Genomic DNA, 27,031 nt, shown 5'->3' on the forward strand with positions numbered 1-27,031 from the left:
GGACAACTCGGCTGAATGTAATGTTAAAAATTTATTTTTTGGGTGAACCTCCGCTTTAATGTGCCCAATCAATCTTTTATAGTGGCAGATTATCTAAAAAAAAGTTTAAATCATAAGGATTCTCTTATTCACATACTACACACTGAGGCCCCGTACACACGGCCGAGGAACTCGACGTGCCAAACACATCGAGTTCCTCGGCCAGTTCAGCACTGAAGCCGCCGAGGAGCTCGGCGGGGCGAAAGCTCCCATAGAACAACGAGGAAATAGAGAACATGTTCTCTATCTCCTCGCCGAGCTCCTCGTCTGCTTCCTCGGCCGAAAGTGTACACACGGCCGGGTTTCTCGGCAGAATTCAGCCAGAAACTCGGTCGGAAGCTGAATTCTGCCGAGGAAACTGGTCGTGTGTACGGGGCCTAACACTTTAGGTTTTGACTAACTTGCCATTTGAATTGGTGTTTTAGAAATTAGTTTAATTCTAAGAGAATGTTTTGAGCAAATTTTGTGGCGAACAAAGATTATGGGGTAGATTCACGTACCTATTACGGCGGCGTATCTCCAGATACGCCGCTGTAATTTGAAATCCGCACCCGCGTATCGTTACGCCGATTCTCAAAGGCAGATACGCTTAAAAAATAGGCTTCCTCCACCGACGTAACTTGATTGCGGCAGCGTAGAATTGTGTGCAATATAACGTGGCCGCTAGGGGCGCTTCCGTTGTTGTCGGCGTAGAATATGCTAAATACCTAGATACGCCGATTCACAAACGTACGTACACCCGGCGCAATTTATTTACGTTGTTTACGTTAGGCTTTTTCAGCGTAAGGTTGTTCCTGCTATTAGGAGGCGCAGCCAATGTTAAGTATGGACGTCGTTCCCGCTTCGAAATTTGAATTTTTTACGCCGTTTGCGTAAGTCGTTTCGCGAATAGGGCTGGACGTAATTTTACGTTCAAGTCGAAACCAATACGTCGTTGCGCCGTACTTGGGAGCAATGCACACTGGGATATGTACACGGACGGTGCATGTGCCATCCGTACAAAACGTCAATCACGTCAGGTCATCATATATTTACATAAAACACGACCCCTTCCACATTTGAATTACGCGGGCTTACGCTGCCCCCATTTACGCTACGCCGCCGCAACTTACGGAGCAAGTGCTTTGTGAATACAGCACTTGCTCCTGTAAGTTACGGCGGCGTAGCGTAAATACGATACGCTGCGCCGCCGTATCATTGCGCGCCCCTACCTGAATCTACCCCATTGTTCTCTATTGGCCATGGATAGCTTCAATGTATGTTTTGCAACCATTTCAAAGAGTTTTTTTACTTCAACATGAGATGGATCAGAAAATTGTATTAACAAGATGTTTAATGAAGTTGTAGGTTAATAATCTATTTTCAAGTAAAACATTAAATAACAAGTAATGAAACACAACAGAACAATGTTAATATGAACAAAAACATATACGGATAATTTACATTTCCTGCTTTAAAGCTTTAGCCATCTGATTAAAAAAGTAGTGACACACATGCACGCACACACACCACAAATGCACATTTTAATTTAGTCTACAGCATTTTTTTTTGTAAAGAAATAGGGTGGTCGGGGCAGTATCATGTTTTCCCACATGGCTGGAGCTCAGCTTTCAAATAATGCAGCACTGCTTAAAAAACAATAATCTCTTGTTTAAATACAAGACCTCAAGCACTAACATTAAACAACATAGAGGGGTTGATTTACTAAAGGAAAATAGACTGTGCACTTTCCAAAGTGCAGTTGCACTCTGCAAGTGCAGCTGCTCCAGAGTTTAGTAAATGAGTTAAGGCTTCACTTTGCAAAGAATACCCAATCACATGCAAGGAAAAAATAAAACAGCCTTTTTGCTTGCATATGATTGGATGATGGAATTCAGCAGAGCTTTTCCTCATTTACTAAGCTCTGGAGTAACTGCTCTCGCAGAGTGCAACCGCAACTCTATTTTCCTATAATAAATCAACCCCAGAGCACGTTATATCACAGACATTCATTTAGACTCCTTTCACTTTACGAATACAGTACTAAGGGCTGCCTACAGGGATGAAGTGCAGACACCCAGAGGTGACTGTACGTACCATGTAGCAGTTTATGGTATTCTCTCATTCACTTGAATGCTGGGTTATTTTGAGAGCTTTATTGAGTTTACCCATCTCCTTCCACACATTCCAATAAAAAAATGCATTCGGGTGAATCGAACCTAAAAAGTATTGACAGCCTAACAATAGCTCTTACTAAACATAAATAACTAAACGTAAACTTTATTTTAGTTCTGGATCAGAACACTTGTGGGTTTTATTCCGGTTAGTGCCTTTGTTAGGGAGATTCACCCTCTCTAGTTAAGTTTTGCTTGTACTGTAGGTTTCGCTGACCACATCAGTATTACATTTATCAAGATGTGGTCTACACTGCCTCCTAGTGGCATCTGCAGAATTATTTGTCATCCTCTTTGCTTCAGAATAGAAATTAAAAAACAATTAGAACATTTGCATCCTTTTCCAACAAAGAACTAGATGGTTTTATCAAATTTCCAGAATTGTAAACAGAACTGTTGACTTGATGATATTCACCCCTGTGATAAAATGCCCCCCTTTCAGGTTGTAAAGAAAAACACATTTCTTCTTTTGCCAACACAGCAGCATCTTTGTCATTTGTATCGCTGCCATGCAAATATTGCTGTATGCCAGAAAATGACCTCCGATTTATATTTCATGTTTAGATCGGATAGACTGCCTTTCATGCTCCTATTTTTCAATGGTGAAGTCTCCCTCTTCTGTGCCATTTAATTTCTGTAACATATTTGATCAAATATTACATGTATTCTTTAATTAACGATTTATAATGGTACAATCTTGTAAATCTATAGTACAATATGCAAAAGAGCAACAATATCACTGCTACTCAATATTTTGCACAACCAAACAATTAAATACTTTACCAATACCACCCTCCTACCCCAAATGATAAAGCTTATTTTTTTTTTTTTTAGAGTCAATTTAAAAGTTCAGTTCACATACTGCTGTATTTCTTGGTAATTGCCAGCAAGCTTAATCATTCATTTGATTTACTAAGTTTAACATTCACTCACTCCCTTTACCTCTCACTCAGTGCATGCTTTCAAGCTGTGATATTTTAAATCCAAAGCACTGAAACTCACAATTATTATTTCTTTATGAGACATTATATTGAGTTAGAATCATAAATGAGTTATTACTCCACATTTTAGACCATCACACACCCATCTAATGCAGCAATAACAGGTTAGTCACTGCATCAGACCTGCAATATAGTTAAAAATAAACATACCATGCATTGCACTGAACAAAAACAAGGGATTCAAGTCCATTCTGTGTTTGTTTCTAATGAAAGAACAGGCTGCCTTAACCAGAATGTACTGTACAGTAAAAGCGGAGGTCACCCAAAAAATGAACTTACGCTTTAAGTACTGGTGACCCCCTGACATGCCACATTTGGCATGCCATTTTTTTTTTTGGGGGGGGGGGGGAGCGGGTATCCAGTTTTGAAAAGGAAGAGAAGTTGTGGGACTTTATATGAAGTGGCACTACTAAGTTGAATGAATGAATCAATCAATGTAAACATTGTTTAATTGCTTGCCACCCGCACGCATGCAGATATACGTCTGCAGCATGGCACGGGCCAGGCAAAAGGACGTATATATATGTCCCCTTTAAGAAGCGCGTGCCCGTGGTCTTCTGTGAGCTCGCCCACGGGCCCCACAGACTCGATTTACCCAGGGCATACCCGCGATCGTCTCACGGAGAGATAGAACAGGGAGTGTTAATGTAAACACATCTCCCCGTTTCTGCTAGTGACACTGTCACTGATCGTGTTCCCTGTCATCGGGAACACGATCAGTGATGTGTCCCAGCAGCAAGCCACGCCCCCTACAGTAAAGAATCACTCCTTAGGGAAACACTAACCCCGCAGCGCCATCTATACTGGTTAACCCCTTCACTGCCAGTTTAATTTTCATAGTAATCAGTGCTTTTTTATAGCACTGATCGCCGTAAAAATCACAATGGGTCACAAAAATGTGTTAAAAGTGTCCAATTTGTTCGTAATAATGTCGCAGTCACGATAAAAATCGCTGATCACCACCATTACCAGTAAAAAAAAAATATTAATAAAAATGCTATAAAAAAAATCCCCTATTTGTAGACGCTATAACTTTTGCTCAAAACCAATCAATAATCACTTATGCGATTTTTTTTACCAAAAATATGTAAAAAGATACATATCGGCCTAAACTGCCAAGAAAAGGTTTATTTATATATGTAGCTACCCCCGAAGGAGCTGCTGGTTTGTTTTGGGCGGCATGTTACCTCTATTTCCTTGCCGTCTAGGGTACCAGATGAGAGTTGAGAAAACTTCAATGTCCACACTTTAGACTTCTTTTTCTTTGCTTTATTTGTCGAACTTGGTAAAAGAATAAAATAAGAAGTTAAAGAGGTGGAAGGGTAATAGGTAATAGGTTCAGGTGTAAAATTTTGTTTCGGAAACACTCCTGCTTCCAGCAACATAGCTTTCGTTGCCACTCTAGCCAGAGTGGGTATTGTGCACCTGGATAGGACTCTCTCACTAACCTAGCCAGCAGGATGTCACACGGAAACTTGGTAAAGGTCTCTGCCACAGACCTTCCCAAAGATGGAGGTATATTCGGTCCAGAATCCTCTCAGCACAGGATTAAGCACCATCTCCAAAGCCTTAAAACCGTCCACGGGAACTTTTTGAAACTAGTCGCTAAGGCTATGAACCCCTCCTGCTTGGACCCCCTGCAAGTGAGACACAGGAATTCTGTAATGAACTATCTGACTTTTTTATCGAACAGTTCACAGAAAAAAAAACACCAACACCACTCATGATACAGCAAGAAGAGAAATCAACATAAATAGTCTACGATCGATGAATTTCGAGCTGGTCCCATTTACCATCGACACCACAAAAAACATCATCAGAAGCCTCCGAGACAACACATCACCTAATGACATCATTCCTACAAAACTTTTGAAAAAATGCACGGACATCTTGGCACCCATCATAACGCACATCATAAACCAATCATTCAGGGAAGGTATTGTTCCGAACAACCTCAAGCAAGGCTAATAAAACCCCTCTTAAAGAAACCCAACCTCGACCTGAAAGACCAAAACCAGCCCACAGACCGGTAACAAGCCTCAACACGTTCTCCAAGATCATGGAGAAAGCGTAGTACAAACAGCTTCAGCCCCACCTGGACGATCACAAACTCCTAGATCCTCTACAATCAGGTTTTCGCCAGGCCACGGCACAGACAAGGCTCTTCTCAAGATATGGGATGATGCCCTTGAAGCAGCAGATGACGGAGAATCCTGTCTCCTAGTGCTGCTGGACCGTAGTACAGCCTTCGACACGGTAGACCACAACATATTGCTTACACGACTTAAAGAAGTAGCACGAGTCTCTGACGCGGCCCTACCGTGGTTCGCTCTTTCCTAGAAAATCGCACTCAGACCGTGAAACTTGGAGGTTTTACATCAGAAACACGGCCATTACTTGCGGAGTCCCACAAGGATCGCCCCTCTCACCTGTACTCTTCAACATCTACATCCGCCCGCTCCTCAAAATCATCAGCAAACAGGACCTGCGCTTCCACTCCTATGCGGACGACACGCAACTTTACCTTCGAATCACCAACAAAAAAGACCAATTTCATGAACTTGAAAAGTGCCTTACACTGATCGACAATTGGATGACTGAAAGCTCCCTCAAACTCAACGGATCCAAAACAGAACAACTCACCCTTCATGCAAATGGGAAATCCATTTCTAGGACCACAGGGACACCACCCACCATCCTCGGACAAACTATTGCACCAAGCAATAAAGCCAAAAGTCTCGGAGTCATCTTTGACTCAGACATGACGATGGATGCACAAATAGGATCAGTCGTCAGCGGTTCTCATCATCTGCTCCGCATGCTACGTCGGACTCATCCCCTTCATCCGGAAAAGAACACGGCAGAAGTAGTGGGAACGATCATAACTCACGACTAGACTACGCAAAATTCCCTCTATTTAGGACTAACAAAATACCAGATGTCACATCTACAAGTTGTCCAGAACACGGCAGCCAGGCCTTTAGGAAAAACTAAAGACCCACCTCTTCTGAAGGACTGGTTCGACTCTGGAGAAAAAGCGACTTGAGGCGATTAAGTTTGCATTTGTTGCGCTATACAACTCATCACTCCACTCACTCAGATCTCTCCCGAACAACTTCTTGTGAACTTAGAGCTGACAGGCTACCATCATTCAGCCTTTCAGTAATGATGCGTCCCTTCAATGAAGTTCAAGGCCTCTCCAGAGATACCAGCCTCTTGCTCGGTGCTCTTCAAGAGCATTTTAATAGAATAAAATAGCCAATGTGATATGTAGGTAGAAACAATAAACAAAAGGAAGAGTGGAACTAAAGATCCCAAACTCTCTCACCTAATTGTAGTATATAGGTAACATTGTTGATCAATATACATTGTCACTTCTTGGCTGCTTTTAGCCACTGCCCTGCCTCGGGTTGTTACAGCCTAAGCTTCCTGGGATGACGCCTTCTATAGTACCCCCTTCATCGATATTATCAACAATGTTACCTATATATTACAATTAGGTGAGAGAATTTGGGATCTTTTAGTTTCCCCTCTTCCTTTTTGTTATATTGTTTCTACCTACATATCACATTGGCTATTTTATTATATTATAGATACTCCCAAAACTCTGTATCTGCTCTGATGAGTGGTAATGCAACCATGAAGCGCGCTAGAGCTTTCCTGTGATGCAACGTCACAGTATTCATGTTTTATCAACAGAGGCGATTCAGTTCGCATGTGTTGCGCTTACAAGTCTCTCACTCACTATATGATTATAGTTTATTTTAATGAATCAATCCATCATTGCTTTTATGCCCATATGTCACTATTACAAATTTGGTTTACCACACCCAAGGTCCATTATTGACTCATATAAAGTCCCACCTTTTTAGCTTGTTCTGGGTACCCAGTTTTGACAGGCAACCAGCTCCCACTTCCCCCCCTGGCATCACGGTGCTGGAAGGAAGTTCACCTCTCTCCCCCTTCCTCCCTGCAATCTTCTGGGACATGTCACAAGTCCCAGAAGATTTCCCGGCCATTTACAATGCAGGCTCGTGAATGCGAAGTGCGTGCCAACTGTGAAGCCACAGCCGGGCGCCCACAGTTACAATGCCGGCACCACGGAGAGGAGGGAGGCTTTGTGCCCCCACATCGCTGGAGCCGTGGACAGGTGAGTGTCTGTTTATTAAATGTCAGCAGCTACACTTTTTGTAACTGCTGACTTTCAAATGGATGGAACTCCGCTTTACGATTCAAAATACTGCATGTTATTGTGCATGTGTTATAGCTTTGAAACTGAACAGCTAAATGTTAAGGAAGGAAGTCTGTAGTGTGCTTTTTTTCATTTTGGATAGCAGTGAAGGGTAAAACACCCCTGTCAGGTTATATTGCTATTAAATACCCTGTTAGAGTTTCACTTACTGTTCCTGTCATGGTGACATTACAGTGCACACATGACTAGGTTGGCAAAAGGGACATCAATAAGCATCCCTCAATGGCTCAGTCACTGCAACAGGAACTGATAGGGTGGAAAATCGTAGGACTGCAAGTAATACTATGAGTGGTGGGGGAGCAGTATGAGGGTTTTTTCCACATGGCTGGAGTTCAGCTTCAAATAATGCAGCATTCCTTAAAAAACATAATCATCTTAAAAAAAAGAAAAATCATAAAATTGGTTGATTTTGAAGAATGGCCATATAAAAGAACAAGAAAATTTGTTTAACCACTTCAGCCCGGAGGATTTGGCTGCTCAACGACTCTAGCACTTTTTACAATTTGGCACTATGCTGCTTTAACTGGTAATTGTGCAGTCATGCAATGCTGTCCCCAAACGAAATTTGCGAAATTTGCGTACCCAAACTTTTGCAGATGCCATATTTTTTGTTTTCTGTCAATTTGAAAGTGTAAAATGATGGAAATAAAATCAAACTTTTTTTGACATATTATAAGAATGTCTAATCTGTAATTTGATGCCTTTTGGAGATTTTTTCCATCTTTCCCTTGGCTTCGTTATGCACATTAATACAAATTTTTACCTGGGGTGCCCAAACTTTCGATCCCATTGTATTTGCTGAGAGTCATGTTGAGTATTTTGCAGATCTCACTTTTTGTCACAAATCTTTGAAAATTTAAGAAAGAAAAAAAATAGGATTTTTTGTACTCACCGTAAAATCTTTTCTCTGTTGTCTATGGACGGACACAGCCTTCTCAGGTCTTGACAAGTGGGTTATGTTCCTGTTCACAGGAGAGGACTAGGCAGAAACATTTTAGATATTTAAACACGTTACTTTAACAGAGTTGAACAGCCCCGCCCAGGTGGCGGTCCCTCCGGTCATAACCCTCCTCCCTGCAGCATGCAGCCTTGGTTCGTAACAAACAGTACAAACCTAAAAAGGTGGGGTGGGGACTGTGTCCATCCATGGAAGACAGAGAAAAGGATTTTACGGTGAGTACAAAAAATCCTATTTTCTCCTATCGTCCATGGATGGACACAGCCTTCTCAAGTCTTGACGTCCCCAAGCAGTGTCAAAAAAACGAAGGGTGGAAACAGTATCAGTAAAAAAACACACAACTTCACCCCAAACAAGCTGAGCTCCTCAACGGAGGAGGTGCAACTTTAAAAAGCTGTATGCAAAACCTTGCGGCCGAATGAAGCATCTGAAAGATGCACTCACATCAACCTTGTAAAATTTGGAAAAGGTGTGAACAGATGACCAAGTCGCCGCTTTGCACACCTGTGAGACAGACTCTTGATGTTGGAAAGCCCAGGAAGCACCAATCGCCCTGGTCGAATGTGCCGTAAACCGGGAAAGGGGGCGCCCCGCCCCTTAAGAGCATAGGCCTGTATGACGGTCTGCCTGATCCACAGAGAAATGGTGGCCGAGGAGACCGCCAGGCCCTTTTGTGGACCGGATACCGACACAAAAAGTGAGTCAAAGCGCGTATCACGTCCGAAGTATGTAACGCAACCTCCTTAGGATGCGTCGGCTGAGGACACAAGGATGGAAGTACAATGTCCTCGTTAAGGTGGAAGTTCAAAACCACCTTCGGAAGAAAGGAAGGTTGTGGGTGCAACACTGCCTTATCCTTATGAGGACCAAGTACGGCGAATTGCAGGACAAGGCCGCCAACTCAGAAACACGTCTGACAGAAGTAATGGCCACCAAAAAGGCCACCTTCTGAGATAGTGTCAAGAGAGGGATCTCTCTGATATAAGGGATGATTCTGAAGAACCGAGAGCACCAGATTCAAATCCCATGGGGGAAGAGGTGGTTTAAGAGGGGAAAGTATATGACGTACCCCCTCCACAAAAGGTACCCACCAGAGATTGGGCCGCGAAAGGCCTCTGAAACACAGCCAAGGCTAAAATCTGTCCCTTAATGGTGCTTAAGGTAAGTTTTTGATCCACTCCACGCTGTAAAAAACAGCAGGATCCTGGAAACCGAATACGTCCGTGGACGCCACCCCATCTCTTCGCACAAAGAGATATAGGCCTTCCAGGTGCGATGGTAGATCTTTCTGGGAGAAGACTTCCGTGCTCTCAGCATGGTTGAGATGACCAAGTCGGAAAGACCCGTCCCTTAAAACCTGGATTTCAATAGTCATTCCGTTAAAGCCAACGACTGTAAAGCAGGATGCAGTATGGGACCCTGAGACAGAAGGTCCTCCCACATTGGCAGCCGACAGGGCACATCCCGCCACCAGGCACACGAGATCAGCGTACCACTGACGCCGAGGCCAATCTGGAGCGATTAGAATCATCGGGATCCATCGGCCTCCACTCTGCGGAGTAGCCGAGGAAGTAACTTCAATGGTGGAAGGCATCAAGTAGCCAATACTGACCCCACAGGGCCACCAACGCGTCTGCCCAAGGATCTCTGGAGACGGCCGACAGAGCCGGAACGCTTCTTTCGCTCACCTTAGGATGTGAGCCACTTTGGACGCTGCAGTGTTCCCCCCTGATGGTTGACATACGCCACCGCCATGGCATTGTCCGACTGGATCCTGATTGGGCGACCTTGCAACCTCCTCGACCACGAGTAGAGGCATAGCCTGATCGCCCGAAGTTCCAGGATATTGATCGGCAGACGGGATTCTTCTAGAGTTCAGCGGACCCTGGGCCGACTGAACCCCCCAGACGCCCCCAGCCATGAGGCTGGCGTCCGTCGTAATCACCGTCCACTGGAAGGGAAGAAACAACTTCTCGGACCGGGTTCTCAGCCACCAATTCAGAGAGACCCTGACCAGATGGCTGACCTGAACCTGATGATCCAGAGACAATAGAGCATTGTTCCATTTGGACAGGATCTCCTTCTGCAACACTCGAGTGTGGAATTGGGCATACAGTACTGCCTCGAAGGAGGCTACCATCAAGCCCAGGACTTGCATGCCAAAAACAGAGAGACGACCATTTGCGGGATACCAACACTCTCACTGCAGACTAAAGAGTCTGCAATTTCTCCAGGGGTAGAAAGACCCTTGCTTCCGAGGAGTCCAGAATCAACCCTAGCTACTCCAATTGCTAAGTCGGAAACAGGACCGACTTCTGAATGTTTAATACCCACCCGAATTCTCGGAGCATCTGGCTGGCTATAGACACATCCTTCTCTAATTCTGAGCCAGAAGCTGCTCTCAGAAGAAGGTAGTTAAGTAGCCCATGATGGCAATGCCTCGCCTTCTCAGCAAAGCTAGGATCGGTGCGAGCACCTTGGTGAAAACTCTTGGTGCTGACGCTAGGCCAAAAGGAAGGGACACAAACTGATAGTGGTCCTCCCCACTCGCAAAGCACAGAAACCCTCTGGTGACTTGCGCAAATTGGGACATATAAGTATGCGTCCTTGATGTCCAAGGATTGCCAGAAAGTCCCCGGATGGAGCGCAGCTACCACCGAACGAATGGATTCCATACGGAACTTCCTTACCTTCACAAAGGCATTTAGGGCTTTGAGGTCCAGGATCAGACGGACCCTGTCCTTCTTCGGGACCACAAACAGATTTGAATAAAAACCCTGGGCAGCCCGACGAGCCGGAAGAAGAGGAGACTTGAGGGAAGAAATCTGTTCGGGGGATAGGAAAGAAACTCTATCTCTTACCCAAAGAGACCTCCTTTGCAGACCCCATTGGTCGGAGAGCAGGGAGGTCACCGAGCTGTGAACCTGCAAGCCGCCCCCCCACCCATGAGTCGGGCGGGGAAAGACTTCATGGAGTTTGCGGGTTTGGGACACCGGCTTCTTTGGCTTATGCACCCAGGGACGTTTCTGTCCCCCAGTAGAGCTCTTGTCTGTCTGGGAGGGTTTACCCCACTGGGCCTGAATGATGAAAATACTGCTTCTGCGCGGGAAAGGAAGGACCCTGCTTACGGCGGGGCTCCTTCCCTTGGTGGGACTGAGGGAGGAGAGTGCTCTTACCAACAAGCCTCCACCTTTGAAAGGTAAATCCGCCAGGGCTATTTTGGAAGCTTAGTCAGCAGACCAGCCATTTCAACCAAAGGAGGCGGTGCAAAACCACCACCGAAACTGAAGCCTGGATATCAAGGGTGCTGCATCCAGTGAAGCATCATAGACATATACAAGGCCCTGGACCAGCTGGTCCGCCAGCCTAATAACCTCGGGAGGGAGTTGGTGCTCCTCCACAGGTCTGGTGCAAAAATCTTTGCCCATTTAGTGAGTGTCTGAAACACCAGGGTTGTGGTCACAAAAGCCTTCTGCGGCTTTTCCCATTCCATATCAATAACTTTGTCAAAGATGGGTACATAAGGAAAAACAGTCACAGAGCGGTCTGATTTGTGTGACCCAAACAAGACCGAGCTCTCAGCGGATGCCTCAGCAGCACTATCTAGCTTAAGGGAGTCCCTTACAGCATTGATAAGCGCACTGACAAGTGCCCCTGTCATGTACCGACCCAAGTGAGGGGTCTTACTTACAAGGAAGGTGTTGGTCCACATTTTCAGACAAAACAGAACCAGGACCTGAGCCGCAGCCAGGTCCTGGTCTGAGTCAGAGCATTCCCCAGGGGATAGCGGGGGGAGGGAGCGCTTTTTACCCTCCTTACGCCCGCATGCCGCTTCCACCCTGGCAACAAATGTTTCCAGGACTGCCGACAAAGTGTCAATGGGAACCACAGGTGCAGGAGCACCAGCTGCCACCTCTGGCATGTTTGGGGAAGAAGAACCAGATACTGACTCCATTACAGATAGCTCCCAGGGCCCTATTCAGACTTGAATAAACAACCCACCCTCCTGCTGCGCTGACTGGGGGGTTACCCAGGGGACTCACCACCACAGGAGGAGACTATACAGAGCCGCTGCTCGCCCTCAGTACACAGCGTTGTGTGAGGAAGAAAAACCAAGAGGTAAATCTGTGAGGTAATCTGAGGAGACCTGTGTTGCACGCCGTAGGAACCAGCACTAGAGGCCAAAATCACTTCTAAGATGACCGCCGGATGCCTCAGATAGAGCGAGACACGGCCACAGTAAAATGGCCGACCGCAATAGTAAGCTGCGCCATAGCACAGCAACAACAAAATGGCCGCCAATGGGAGATTACAATCCAAATGAAAAACTACCCGAAAATGGCGCCGGCGCCGCCAAAATGGCGGCGAAACGTCGCAACCTAAGAAGAGAAAGCCCATTTAGGGTCTATACAGTGGCAAAAAGCCCCTCTTTTTAAAAAAAAAACAGAAAATAAGGCAGGCCAAACACACCACAGCCCCCTGGTGATGGTGCCCCCCCAAGGCAGCAATAGTAATGCAGTAGAGGGAAAAAGGAGCAGGGAAGGGAGGATAGGTGGACCACCGAACCCCAGGAAGCTCAGCCATACCGACTCGCCTAGGCAGGAGGGACTGTACTTACCCGTCCATGCGAGGACCCACCGACACATTTCCTGACAGGCATACAACAGATTGGAAGTAGCTGTCGGCCCCGGTCCACTGTGAGTGAGACAAAACCACAGCACAGTCATTTGTGGACCCTTGGAGCAGAAATCTCACCGGCCACCCCAGGAGTCATGGGTATGTCGTGGCAGACCAGCCTCTTTGCAAAGGTGTGCTCATGCCTCGCAGGCTGGACTGAGGAGACTACAAGGATCTATATATCCAGCCTGTCTCAGCCGGACAGTTGATAGAAGATTCTTTCAAGAAAAAAATAAAAAAATAAAAAAATAAAAGAAAATTTTCCTAGGGCGCTGGGCCCAAAGGGAGCCATACGTCCTTCTCCTTTGCTAGGCCCAGAAAGAAACTGAGGCTGCATGCTGCAGGGAGGAGGGTTATGTCTGGAGGGACTTGTCCCCTGGGCGGGGCTGTTAAAGTAAACATATGTTTAAATATCTAACATGTTTCTGCCCTAGTAGACATGTGCAGACTGGAATTATTTTGTTTTTGTTTTTTTCGTTTTCGTTTGGAAAAATAAATGTATTTAGTTACTCCCGAAAATCGTTTTGATATATTTCGTTTTTGTTGGGGAATAGCTTTCGTCCGAAAATCCAATAATACTTGGTTTCTGTCGGAATGGTCAAAAGAATATAAGACGGAACGTCGAATCTTTGTTGGTTTGCTCTAATGGTCAAAAAAATATTCGACGGAATGTCGAATCTTTACGCGGAATCGTACATTTCGTTTGAATATTCCGCTACAAGAATTCTAATGATGACTAGTATAAATGTCGAATCGACTCTCTAGAATGTCGAATCTAATTTTTTCATAATCGAAATCTATTCTCTGTATGTCAAATCTAATATTTCATAGTGTCTGAATCTTTTCCTCTAAATGTCAAATCTTTTCCCTATAATGTCGAATCTCTCTATATCAAATTTTTTTACCACAACGAAAACGAAAATAAAGCAATTTTTTATGTCGGGATCTTTCGGATTTGCGTTTCTTGCACTTTCGTTATCGTTTTGTTAAAACGATAACGAAAAAACAGATTTTCGGACGAAATGCATTCCTAACCGAAAAACGAATGCACACGTCTACTGCCTAGTCCTCTCCTGTGAACAGGAACCATAACCCACTTGTCAAGACTTGAAAAGGCTGTGTCCATCCATGGGACGATAAGAGAAAATAAATTTTCCCTTTTCTTTCTTCATCTTCCAAAACAAATAAGAGCTTTGGGGCGGTTTTGTGCTATCTTGACATTTCAGGGCCTCTGAAACTGTGATAGGTAGTGAGGGTTTAAATCACATTTTACGCCATTAGAAAGCCTGAAGGCCGGTGCTTGGTTTTCAGGGTCCCTGTACGTGGCTAGGCTCCAAACAAGTCTCACACATGTGGTATCCCCGTACTCAGGAGAGGCAGCAGAATGTATTTTTGGGGTGTCATTTTACATACGCCCATGGCACGTTTGAGCAATATATAATTTAATGACAACTTTGTGGAAAAAATACCAAAAAAAATATTGTAATTTTCGGGAAACGTGTGGCAAAATATCAAATATTTCATGGACTCAACATGTCTATCAGCAATACTTGGGGTGTCTACTTTTCAAAAAGGGGTAATTGGTGGGGTTTTATGCACAAACATTAGAAACTTATGCCACACTTCACCCACTCTTCTAACCCAGGGCCTCAAAATTCCTGAGCTACTAGCCAGGCCTCTCAAGGGTTACTCGCCACCAGATGCCCCCGCCCAACTAAATTATCTTATGAAATGACCCTTAAATGTTTTATGCAGAATTAAGTTATAAAAATAAATATTAACAACAACTTTATCCGTGCCCAAAAATGCAACCTGCCCATGTCTTCCAATGCAGCCATGTGTCCCCAGTGCAGGCTTGTGTCCCCATTGCAGCCATGTGTCCCCCATTGCAGCATGTGTCCCCATTGCAGCCATGTGTCCCCATTGCAGCCATGTGTCCCAGTGCAGCCATGTGTCCCCATTGCAGCCTGTGTTCAGTTAGCCATGTGTCCCCCATTGCAGCCTGTGTCCCCCATGCAGCCTGTGTCCCTCAGTGCAGCCATGTGTCCCCCAGTGCAGCCATGTGTCCCAGTGCAGCCTGTGTCCAGTGCAGCCTTGTGTCCCAGTGCAGCCTGTATCCCCAGGTGCAGCCATGTGTCCCCAATGTAGCCTACCTGTGCTGGGTAAGAGAGAGGAGAGAGCCGCTGCCGCGAGTGTGGGAGTGATCTTAGGGGAAAGAGAGAGGAGAGGAGGGTCGCCTGCCGCCGCATTGTTTCGGGGCGCGGTGACCATAACAGCTTTCAATTCAATCTGTGTTCCCACCGCACACCGTCATATAAGCCCCTCCCACTTGTCCGGGAAACCTTGAGAGACAGATCACCTGTCCAATCCTGGATGGGTGATCTGTCTATCAAGTGCCCCGGACAAGGGGGGAGGGGCTGTATAGACGGTGTGCGGCGGGAAACACAGCTATTAAACTGAAAGCTGTTATATTCCGTGCGCTTTGAATAACGCGGCAGCGGTGACTCTCCTATCCCCTATCCCCCCGTGAACGCAAGCGTCGGTCTTGTGTCATATATAAATAGCAATTGCACCATACATGTGAGGTATCACCACGAACTTCAGATCAAGGGCAGTAATTTTAGCAGTAGACCTCCTTTGTAAATCTAAAGTGGTAACCTGTAAAGGCTTTTAAAAATGTATGTTGTTCAACTCCGGAGACCCAACCTGGCAGGTCTGAAAACTTCTCCTTATTACAGAGCACAAATTCTTTAACCTCCTGTTTCTGAGTTTTGGATAGAGTCTCCGCTATCCCAACTTCAGGGACAGTCAGGTTAAATGGAGCAGAAAATCGGGTAGTCTTAGCGACCAAGGACTCTCTATCCTTCCATGGTTTCAGCAAGTTCATGTGATAGAGCTGCTCAGGTTTTCGTCTTCCCGGTTGGCTAATTTTATAATTCATTCAATGCCATTTGGCTAGGAATTTACTTTCGACCGTGGGGACCAACACCCCTATCACCAGGTGCAAAGGAACGGACCTGGGCCCCACAATTGTAAATCCTTTGTTGAGCCATTTGGGCTTGGGGCTAAATGCTCCTTCACAATCTGCATCACTTGGGCAATTCTATCTTGCATTTGGGCCACATGTTCAATCACACTTCGATGAGGGGGAAACTCTCACTCTCCCATGTTTCCCTGGCAATGTCCAGTCAGGCCCCCGGGGGTTGCCTCCCATACAGTAGCTCAAACGGAGAGAACCCTGTGGACGATTAGGGAACTCTCTTATGCAAACATCAGATAAGGGCAGCAGATAATCCCAATTCTTTCCGTCTTTATCCACCACCTTCTCAAACATTTGTTTTAAGGTCTTTATTAAACCTTTCCACTAACCCGTCTGTTTTCAGGGGTGATTATACTGATGTATGTAATTGTGTCACTTCCAGGAGTTTACAAAGTTCTTTAGTCACCCTAGACTAAACGGGGGTGCCCCTTGGTCAGTTAGGACTTCCTTAGGAAGACCCACACGGCTGAAAACCTGAAACAACTCTTTGGCAATGGTTTTAGCAGAGGTGTTTCGGAGAGGAATCGCTTCTGGGTAACGGGTGGCATAGTCCATTATTACCAAGATGTGCTGGTGCCCTCTAGTGGACTTCAGTAAGGAGCCAACCAAGTCCATGGCGATCCTCTGAAAAGGGACCTCGATAATGGGCAGGGGTACCAATGGACTGCGGAAATGTGGCATGGGTGCAGTAATCTGACACACTGGACAGGAAGAGCAGTACAATTCCACTTCTTTAGTGATCCCAGGCCAATAAAACCTCTGGGTGATCCTCTCCCGGGTTTTTCTGCTCCCAAATGTCCCCCAAGAATGTGCCCATGGGCCAGTTCCAAAACCATCTTGCGGTACGGTTTAGGCACTACCAGTTGCTCAATGGTGTCCTCTATCCTCTGTGACACTCGATATAACAGGTCCCTTTCAATAATGAAGTAAGGGAGGGCAACCCTCTCGTCAGGGTTAACTAACTCCCCATCTATCTTCACTACATTCTCCCGGGCTCTTAGCAATGTGGGGTCCCTCAATTGCTCAGTGACAAAATTTTCTCTGTGCACCTCAAGGTCATCAAACCCTATCGGCCGCTGTTCCTCTTCTGAGGTAGCAGGCTCCTCCCTAGGGACTGGTGTTTCCCCTGCTAATACTGAGAATGGAAACTCAAGAGAATCCTCACAGTTATAGGTTTCTGGAGTAGATGGTTCAGACTCAGAAGCAGGGCCGATCCGAGACGGGGTGCACAGGGTGCACTGCACCCAGGCGCCAGAGGGGAGGAGGCGCCAAAGCTTCAGGAGCACCGTTGGTCCCGAGTGTGTTGCCAACGATTCATGATTGTGCTTTTCCCGCAGCAGCTGCCCTGGTGGTGAGCGCCGATGTTTTTCGTCCTGAAGGAGCCGCGATCACTTGTTTAGGGGCGGACTGGGCTGGGAGGGGGGGCCGCCTACCTTATTGATAAAACGGCCGCGGCGCTGCCCTCTACGTGTTTTACTTTTTTATTTCAGGACTGTGCAGTGCGGCGGCCGGGCTTGCTGTACTGTGTGTATTGTGCCACCATTAGGGGACCACCCGTGCGTATCTTTTATTGTGTATTTGCGGCGGAGTGCTTGGCCGGGGGGGGAGGGGGGGGGTGGGTAGTACGGAGCGCTCTCCATAAGGGCCGATGAGTGAGACTGACATGGTGGATTACAATTTAGACTGACGGAGGCGGAGACTAAAGCTCCGCCCACCCCCTTCGTGTGGCTGGCTGTTCATGACTGCATCTCTCTTGGGGGGGGGGCTGTCTGATGACATTAGGGGGACTAGGAGAAGGAGAGAGAAGCACGAGGGAGAACCCCCTGCTAAGGAGAGCAGGTACAATTTAATAAAATACTCTTATGATTTATAGATCATGCTATTGCAATAAAGTGATCCATGCATGCAAACTCATTAAACAGTCTCTCTTTAGTGAAAGTTCATGTTTTGCAAACTTTGCAGTACATGAACTTTCACTGAAGGTGTTTAATGAGTTTGCATGAATGGATCACTTTATTGCAATAGCATGATCTGCATATTAATGAACTTTCAAACAGAATGTGGTCTGTTTAATGAGTTTGCATTGATTTCAGCATGTGCAAAGTGTTCCATGCAATGCAAGTTGAAATCAATGCAAACTCATTAAAGTGGAGGTTCCCTCTAAAAAAATATTCTAACAATCCATTGAGAAGACTGATTACACTGCGGGTATGCTGTTTTTTTTTTTCCGTACATACCTCGTTATCGCCGTTTCAATCCCTCGGTTTCCGGGTATGATTGTTGCTGGACTGGGCATTCCTAGTTGATTGACGTTCCTCCGACCGGCGCATACCTGCGCGTCATGACTTTCCGACAGAAGCCAAACGTCATTGCGCCAGGCGCCGTATAGCGTCGGCTCTATACGGCGCCTGCGCACAGCGACGTTCGGCTTCTTTCGAGAAAGTCGTAACGTCAAGTATGCGTCGGTCGGAGGAACGTCAATCAACTAGGAACGCCCAGACCCACAACAATCATACCCGGAAGCCCGAGGGATGAAACGGCGAGAACGAGGTATGTACCGAAAAAAAAAACCAGCATACCCGCAGTGTAATCAGTCTTCTCAATGTATTGTTAGAATTTTTTTTTAGAGGGAACCTCCACTTTAAGGAGGTTGAGGCTTGCACCTCATTGCCACTGATTAGGCGGCACTCTAAGGCTACTTTCACACTGAGGCATCAGCGGTAAAGCGCTGCTATTTTTAGTGGCGCTTTACTCCGTTTTTTGCGGTGCTATTCGGTCACTCAGAGGGCACTTTTAACTCCCACTAGCGGCCAAAAAAAGGGTTAAAACCACCCTGGCAGCGCTGCCCATTGATGCCAGTGGAGATGTAGGAGCGGTGTATAACCGCTCTTACAGTGTCTCAAAGACGCGGCCTTGCAGGACTTTTTTTACCATCCTGCCCAGCTTTGCAGCCGCCTATTTTTAGCGCTATAGCAGCTGCAAAGTGCCTCAGTGTGAAAGTAGCTCTTAAGCTGCACTGATATGCTACACTGATAGGCACTGATGAGACCGCACTGTTAGCCACTGATAAGCTGCACCGGTGAGGCTGCATTGATGGGCACACCGGTGAGGCATGCATTGATGGGCACCGGTGAGGCTGCATTGATGGACACACCGGTGAGGCTGCATTGATGGCACCAGTGAGGCTGCATTTGATGGGCACTGGTAGGCTACACTTGGTCAGCACTGGTAGGCTACAATTGGTGAGCAATGTTAGACTGCATTTGGCGGGCACTGGTAGGCTGCATTTGGCGGGGCACTGGTAGGCTGCATTTGGTGGGCACTAATAAGACTGCAATTGGTGGGCACTGGTAGGCTGTATTTGGTGGGAACTGGTAGGCTGTATTTGGTGGGCACTGGTAGGCTTATTGGTGGGCACTGGTAGGCTGCATTTCGGTGGGCACTGGTGAGGCTGCATTTGGTGGGCACTGGTGAGGCTGCACTGATCTCTTGTACCAGGTCTGCAGTCTCTGACCATCTCGTGTATCATGTTGGAAGTCTCTGACCATCTCCTGCAGTAATGTCTGGGGGCTCTTTCTAAATAGACTCTCTAACAGAGGCCCTCTCTGTGTCCATTAGAGAGACCCCCCTCCAGGTCCAAGAGTACTCTGCTTCTCTTCCTGTATTTTGTTTATTGTTAAGAGATCGTGGGAGGATCCCAGGGAAACAATGAGTCCTTAGGGGAGCATCCCTGTGTTTGAATCGTTGCCATAGAAATATTTGTAAAGGGGGAGGAGTTAGTAAGGTGACCACGCCCTTGTAGGGGCGCCAGAAATATTTCTGCACCCAGGCGCATATGACCCTAGGATCGGCCCTGCTCAGAAGAACCACCTACTGGGGAATCTGGGCCGTCCCAGAATTTTGGGAAATCCCTTCCACAATGGCGTCATGTGGCAGTTTGGGAACTAAACCCACCTGATGACACAAGTTACCGAGGGAGGTTTCAAAGGAAACCGTAGTCACCGGATATTCTTGAGTGTCCCCCATGTACAATACACAGCCATTTTCCTCGGATGTAAGGTTTTTCCCACCACTAGATTCACTTGTCACTAAGGTGACCAGGCTACCTGAATCCAACAATACCACAACATTTTTACCATCTAAGTACATTCTATATAAAGGTTTCTCATTTCCCTTTACTGCAGTGCATGCGTCTCTCTGTCAGAAAGTCACACTGCATGGGTTTCTTCACCCGCTGGGCAAACCGCTGCTACATGTCCCTCTTCCCGGCAACGTAACAAATCAACCTTCTGGTCCTCTCCTGTGGGATGGGTCTTCCAGCCGCTGTCGCCAAACATTAGCAGGTAGTCCTGATAATTCCTCTAGTTGCTCCTTGGGTCCCTTCTCGCCACCCCCATCCCTTGATGCAGTCTTACCTATAGGTGGGGAGGGTCTGGTCTTAGGTGGAAAGTCTGTGCGTCTCTGGTGGAAGAGGACAAATTCTCTGTTGTTAGGTACCTTTCGACCAGGTCTACAAGTTTGTCTGTGGTTCCTGGACCACCTGGTTCACCCATTTCTGCAGGGTGATAGGAAGAAGACCTAAGACATTTTTCCATGACTACTCGCTCCAAAATTTTTGGTCCGGACAGATTTTCTGGCTGCAGCCATTCCTAGCCAAATGTATGAGGTCATACATCTGCGACGGGGTGGCTTCCTCTGCTGATAACTCCAATTGTGGACCCGCTGAGCACGGACATCCAGGGTTACACCAAAACGTGCCAATATTTCCTCTTTTAATCGATCATAGTTTTTTGCGTCTGCAAGCTCCAAATCAAAATATGCCTTTTGGGCTTCTCCAGATAATAGGGAGGCCACTAGTCCAGCCCACTGTTCTTTAGGCCAACTCTCTCTTTCCGCTGCTCTCTCAAACGTGTCAGAAACATCTCATGGTCCTCATCTGCAGTCATCTTTGGCAATAAGTGTCGTACCGGAAAAGTCGTATGTTACTGGCCTGACTCCCAGCCTTGGTCTGCCTGTCTCTGAAGCTGTTCATCACGATGGCCTCCATTTGCTGCTGGTGTCTCTGTTCCAAGCCTGCAATGCTCTCTTGGTGAGCCTGTTGTTGAGCTGCAATGCTCTCTTGGTGAACCTGTGTTGTTACGCTGTGTAAGCCTGTTGTTGAGCTGCAAGTCTCTGTTGTTGAGCTGCAATGCTCCGCTGCAAACCTGCATTCGTCTGTTGTTGATTTGCAATTTGCCTGTTGCTAATTTGCATTTGCTAAAGCCAGCTGTTTCAGTATCTCCTCCATTTGGGTTTACTTTAACTGCCTGCGGCACTTCACCATGTGTAAGGGGTTAGCTCGGTAGCGGGGTGTGTGACCCCTTGGATGGTTCACTACACACTGAATTTATACCAGACAGGCAGTTGAAGACAGGTTTGAAAACAAAGATTTTGGTTTATTCTTCCATCTTGCTGAGGAAACAAGTGCAAGCATCCAAACAGCATAAACAAAATCAAACATAAAATAAACCCTGGCCCACTTGGGGCATCTATCTTCACCACACAGGAACCTATCTATGGAGTCTGGCCCAGCCTAGTGCTGGGCAGACACTGCTGGTCATACAGCAGAAAAACAATAGCCTTTTGATTTTTAGCACACAGAAAAATCAATCACTTCCTCACCTCCTCAGAAGACTTTCAGCTACTGCTCTCTTTCACTCAGAAAGCCTCAGGATGCAGCAAATCAGTGGTAATCCTCTGGATACTTATAGAGGCCTTAATTGCCTCATTCTGAACAGCTGAAGTTTTTCAACCCCTTAGACCTTTTGTGGCTGCTTTTGCAGCAACGCCTAATAAACAATTGGTGTATTGTCTAAACAAGGCAGAAATGTATGTCCCGTCTGTGACAACACCCACAGATTTACCTACTTCCTGTCACAATATATATATATATATATATTTTTATTTTTTACACTTTTATTTGTAAACTGTTCGGATCCAGGTTTGGGTCTCTCAAAATGCGATGGTATCTTTAGAGACCCTGTGAAAGTTTGTCCTAGTCTGTGCAGTGCTGTACCCTATGCTAATACTCTACTAGTGTGTGGTAACCTTCAAAACATTCACTGACGCAAAGACCAGGATGGTGAGGACAGGATGGGACAATATAGCGGATGTCACGTCTATATCCGTGCTTTCTACAGACACATTTTCTTTGGGGGGGCTCATTGGGTAGGGGTATCGGGGACATGTGGAAAATGCCCTCTCATGCAGCCGGTTTACTGCATTTGCGTTGGGAAGGTGGGGCACAGCACCGTCTGGAAACAGAAGGGCTTTGACATCCCTTCTTGGAATTTAAGGAAGGATCCAGTTTGTCCTGACGCTTTGTATAGCACATAAGAGTTCAGCAGAGCCAATTGGAATAGTATACAGACACTTTTTTTATACCCAGCGTCTGCTTACGGCTAATTAGGTACAGTGCCAAGGTTATATTTGTGGGCACAGAAGGGTTTCTCCACAACACCAGTCACCATAGTAATTTGGACTGTCGTGTCTGTGTGAAGGGAGGACAGAACAAAAACATTCTTATTATCCCTCCACTTCACAGCAAGAAAATGATTACACTTCAAGCAGGCTCTCTCCCCCAGCCTAAGATGGGAATCTACAAGCCGCTGGGTTAAGCCCTGGCAAATAGATTGCACGGTACCACATGCTCCAATTCCATGATCAAACAACTGACTAAAAAGTGACACGCTTGTGTAATAATTGTCCAAGTACAAGTGGTACCCCTTTCCGAATAAGGGTGACCACAAGTCCCACACAATCTTACAGCGCTCCTATGTAATCTGGGCAGTTCTCCGGCTCTATGTTACTATCTCTTCCCTAATAAACCATAAACTATATGTATAGCCTATGGAAAATTGGAAAGAAACTGCGTTAAATACTAAACAAAACAAGAAAGAAAGAAAGAAAAACTGCAATGAAATCACAAGTCAATTCAATCCGAGAGCTGTGATTACCATGTAAACAATAGATACCAAAAAACAAACAGTGAGAAAAATATAAATCGCGCTACCTCTAAACCGTGTGAAACAAATGTTTGAATCACAAAACACACAAAACTATGTGATATATATTGATATAAATCATAAACTATGTGTATATGATAGTATATATAAATCACTAATATACCAAAAAACAAGAGAGGTTGATAGCCACTAGAGTGCACTATATAGCACTCTCAAGTCCTTCAATAACAGTGAAACAGTGATAATATTGATAATGAACATCAGAGTGGATGAACATTAGATGAGTGGATACATATACATTGAGGTATTCCTTTTTGGGCAACTTAATGTTGTAATTAGGAGTAAAACCCTCTCTTAAACCAGTTCCCGACCTCCTCCATGTACATTTACGTCAGCAGAATGGCACGGACAGGCACATCCACGTACCTGTACGTCCTCTGCTAGACGTGGGTGGGGGGTCCGATCGGGACCCCCCCGTACATGCCGAGGTCGGGTCCGCTCGGGGAGCGATCTCCGGGACGACGGCGCGGCTATTTGTTTTTAGCCGCTCCGTCGCGATCGCTCCCCGGAGCTGAAGAACGGGAGAGCCGTGTGTAAACACGGCTTCCCCGTGCTTCACTGTGGCGGCGCATCGATCGAGTGATCCCTTATATAGGGAAGACTCAATCGATGGTGTCAGTCCTACAGCCACACCCCCTACACTAGTAAACACACACTAGGTGATCCCTAAATGTTACAGCGCCCCCTGTGTTTAACTCCCAAACTGCAACTGTCATTTTCACAATAAAGAATGCAATTTAAATGCATTTTTTGCTGGTGAAAATGACAATGGTCCCAAAAATGTGTAAAAAATGTCCAAAGTGTCCCCATAATGTCGCAGTCACGAAAAAAAAAACGCTGATCGCCGCCATTACTTGTAAAAAAAATAAAAAGTGCAAAAAAACTATCCCCTATTTTGTAAAACGCTATAAATTTTGCGCAAACCAACCGATAAACGATTATTGCGATTTTTTTCTACCAAAAATAGGTAGAAGAATACGTATCGGCCTAAACTGAGGAAAAAAAAATGTTTATATATGTTTTTGGGGGATATTTATTACAGCAAAAAGTAAAAAATATTGCATTTTTTTTAAAATTGTCGCTCTATTTTTGTTTATAGCGCAAAAAATAAAAACCACAGAGGTGATCAAATACCACCAAAAGAAAGCTCTATTTGTGGGGAAAAAAGGACGCCAATTTTGTTTGGGAGCCACGTCGCACGGCCGCGCAATTGTCTGTTAAAGCGACGCAGTCCCGAACTGTAAAAACCCCTTGGGTCTTTAGCCAGCATATTGGTCCGGGGCTTAAGTGGTTAATGATGAATAATTTTTACCATCATGAGTATATCTGTGCACTGTTCGTTTTTGTGGAGTGCCATAATACTCTTGTTTATATTTGCCTGTTGTGTTTTGTAGAACCAATAGTGATGTTGCCCAGTAGGTGTCGCTCTGTGAGTGAGAATCATATATACATGTTGGTTCTATTCACAACAGACAATACTGATAGGTTATATATTGGGGTTTTATATTTATAAACCCTTGGCAGGCATCACATCTTAATACATGTGAGAACGTCCGTTTGTGAGACGATTTCTGGCATTAAAATAACCCCCTTCCGTTTGACCTTATGGTATTAGGGACTATCTTGTGGGGCTGGGCGCTATTGTGTAGCCCTCTTGTTCATCACAATACATGTGTCTGCAATTATGTGTGCCATGTTGGAGCCCATTTGCTTATCACTGCACATGTCCGGGCGCCATGTTGTAGCCCATTCACTCACCATAATGTATGTGTCTGCAATGATGGGCGCCATGTTGGACCCCATTTGCTTGTCACTGCACATGTCCGGGCGCCATGTTGTAGCCCATTCACTCATCATAAGTGTATGTGTCTGCAATGATGGGCGCCATGTTGGAGCCCATTCGCTTGTCATTGCACATGTCCGGGTGCCATGGTTGTAGCCCATTCACCTCACCATAGTGTATGTGTCTGCAATGCTGGGCGCCATGTTGGAGCCCATTCGCTTGTCATTGCACATGTCCGGGCTCCAATGTTGTAGCCCATTCACTTACCATAATGTATGTGTCTGCAATGATGTGCGCCATGTTGGAACCCATCCTCCTGTCACTGCACATGGGCGGGAGTGGGTTGGCCATGTTGGAGCCTGTTTGCTTGACACTGTGCCTGTTTGGCGAGGAGGTATGTATTGAAACAAGCATTGGCTTCATATTAATCCACTTTTTGATGGACATCATGGGTTTCCTGTGCATTGGGCGCCATGTTGGAGCCCGTCTGCTTGCTGCCGCGCAGGTTGTCTGCGGTGTTGGACGCCATGTTGGAGCCCTTTTTGCCTGTTACAGCGCAGGTCTGGGAGGGTGGCCATGAACCAGAGTGAGGCTTGTTTTCATTTAGTTTTATATATATATAGAGGTGACGCAGCGTGCTGTCCGTGCCCCTAGAAGTAATATTTTCTGAAGTGGACGTAGGGCGGAGCGGCACGCTGTCGTCACCCAAGAGCTCCAAACGTTTCCCCAGTGGACGGGTTGTCTGGGATTTGTGTACCGGCCGGCACATCAGATTCAAGGCATTTTTACTGCATGTTTGTAAGTGCAATACAACTTTTAATAAATATTTTTACTCATTTAGCTGTTATTGTTTTTTACATGGTGGGCAGTGATGTTGGTGAAGTTTAATCACTTGTGGATGAGACCCAATGTTAAGGATCGTATCTGTCTGAACTGCAAGACTGGGAGTGACTACCTATTATATGCTGTTCATGATCCCCTGTCATAAGGGATCATGGCGATTTGGTAAGGAGCCAATCTATAGTTTGGTGGAGGATACATCATTTTGCTTTGGACACGTTTTCAACTGATTTTGGAACTTGGCACAGAGCAACGGGTGTCTGGCATTTCATGTGTTAAACATTTATGGACTTTATTGCTACAATATTTGTTTTATTTATATGTATATATATATTTTTATTTGGTTAATATTTATTGATCTAATGTATAGCCGGTTGCCCTGTCACAGAGCTTATTCATCTTGACCTCATACCTGGCACGCTTGCTGGGAAGATATTGTTTGAAAGACAAGCGGGCAGAAAACTTAATTAGGGACTCATCAATGCAGACAACTTGATTGGGAGCACATACTACTGCAAACTGTTGATTGAAGTGGTTTACCGAGAGACCAAATTTTGTAGAGCCGATTCGACAGAGTTCATATCATTGAAGTGCATGAACCGCAAGATCTGCTCGTATGGTGCCCTGCCAGTGGACCAATATGATCGCAACTCACTCTTTTTAGTTATGCCCATGCGGAGGGATAGGCCCAGAAGGGTCTAAATTCGGGAAACCGTAATAGGCTTCCTTTCTCTGGCAAAGGTCAAATGGGGATTAGCGGTGATGAATTGACCAGCATACAAATTACTTTAGTCCACAATAGATCTATAGGATCTCCTGTTAAAAAACAGACGAGTAAAAAAATCAAGTGACGTAAAATCAACTGTTTTCCACCTGATTCCGGGTTGGCCAATGATGGGGAAAGTACTTGGGTGCTGCAGAAGTGGGGGCTCCCAAATGGCAAAGTGACAAATGCAGCAGGAAGGGCACTATGGGCTCAACTGGCCTGTCTTTGTCTTCTTGGTGGCTGTGGGACACTAGTTGTTGCTAGCCACCTCACCAGCTTGCACTGCACTTATGGGACTTGCCACGTCACATGATATAGCATCAGAACAGGGTCCGTGTAAGCCTGACCGTGGCAGGGATCACTACTTCCATCATCGGCAGCCATCTTGTCAGGGTGCCGCTGCTGTCTATGGGTTCATATTCTGAGCCTGAATCTGACAGATGGGTGGACTTCTCTTC

The sequence above is a fragment of the Rana temporaria genome, chromosome 3 (assembly GCF_905171775.1).
Source record: "Rana temporaria chromosome 3, aRanTem1.1, whole genome shotgun sequence".
Lineage (NCBI taxonomy): Eukaryota > Metazoa > Chordata > Amphibia > Anura > Ranidae > Rana > Rana temporaria.